The sequence below is a fragment of the Chaetura pelagica genome, unplaced genomic scaffold, assembly GCF_000747805.2.
Source record: "Chaetura pelagica isolate M959 unplaced genomic scaffold, ChaPel_1.0 scaffold328, whole genome shotgun sequence".
NCBI lineage: Eukaryota > Metazoa > Chordata > Aves > Apodiformes > Apodidae > Chaetura > Chaetura pelagica.
Window position 1 is genome coordinate 2,696,781 of NW_009954216.1, and position 1,400 is coordinate 2,698,180.

A 1,400-nucleotide genomic window follows, 5' to 3' on the forward strand; every position below is an offset into this window, starting at 1 on the left:
GGGGGGGTGGGTGGGGCACGCGGGCAGCACGTGCGGCTCCAGCCGGAGGGCGGGAAAGCTGGAAGTGAAGAACAGGCCGCAGTGCTGCTCTCTGGAAACAACCCCCTGAAAAGAAGAAAAACAAGATCGGGGAAAAAAACCCCAAGCCCATGTATTGCTTTTAAATTAACGTCAGTTGTTTCCCTGTGCAGTAACACAGCTTAGACACCTAATGTTTTAAGAAATAAGTGAACTTAAAAATAAAACTCAGGAATGCATTTATCTTTGTAATTCACTTTAATGGTATAAACCTTGTTTAGGTAGTAGTATTAAGCCACAACAACATAATGCCACATTTAAACAGCATTTAATAAAATGCATAAGCTAAATCATGCACTGCAATACTCTATATACAAACACAACAATGCAAATTCCTCTTCATGACTGAAGACACTGATTAGATATAAAATTCAGATTAAAAAAGAACATGCTATTCTTAAATGCTATCACACATAACAATCCTGATTTCACAAAAGCTGTGAGAAATTAAAAACTTTGCAAGGTTTTGAACTTGAAATTAAAATACAATAACATAAACAATAGTTTTCTAAATTATAATGAACAGAGACTTCCAGAAAATGTCCCAAGGAATTAAAAGTAGATGATTCTGCTTATAAAAATTGGCCGTTTTTGTAGGAGTTCAAAAGAACTCCCTGTTACACTAAATAGATAAAATACTTAGACCATGTGCAGTTTTTCAGTTATGAAACTGAACACTGGCTTGCAATGTATTTTGGAGTACAGATTAATTATTAAAAATATTCACACATTAAGTGCTGATTCCAGTATGAAAATTTAACATACATGCTCTGTACATAACACGTTTTCTTTTTAAAGAATATCCGTTTTATTTTAAATTTATTCAGTCCTACTTTTAACCTCCAATAAACAAAAATATTTTAAGTTGGCCCTATGCTTCATTATAATTTCTCTAAGATCATTCCGGATGTACAGAAGCCAGGTATTGGGGTGTGCTGTGACTTCCCTTTCTGCGCTCACACAGAAAAGCTGGTGTCACATTCCCCAGTTCCCACACAACGTTACAACACAGCCTTTCTTGCCACTTCAATGTGAAACCATTTTGTCCTTTAGGATACAAACAAAGAGTACATGAAACAAGTTCACAATTTTAAAGTATGCCCTTTTTTCTAAATACAATTGAATTAGTAAACGGATTCAATCCCAATCAATACCTCAACTGGCTTCCTAATCAATAGAAATGTTGCTGCAGTATCAAGACATTAATAAGATATTGAGGTTTCTATTCCGCTTTCAGAGAGGAAAGCAACTGTTCAAACACCACTGATTGTCAAGACATCAATGAAGGACCATCTGTCACAGGAATTCCTGCCAGTAAATTA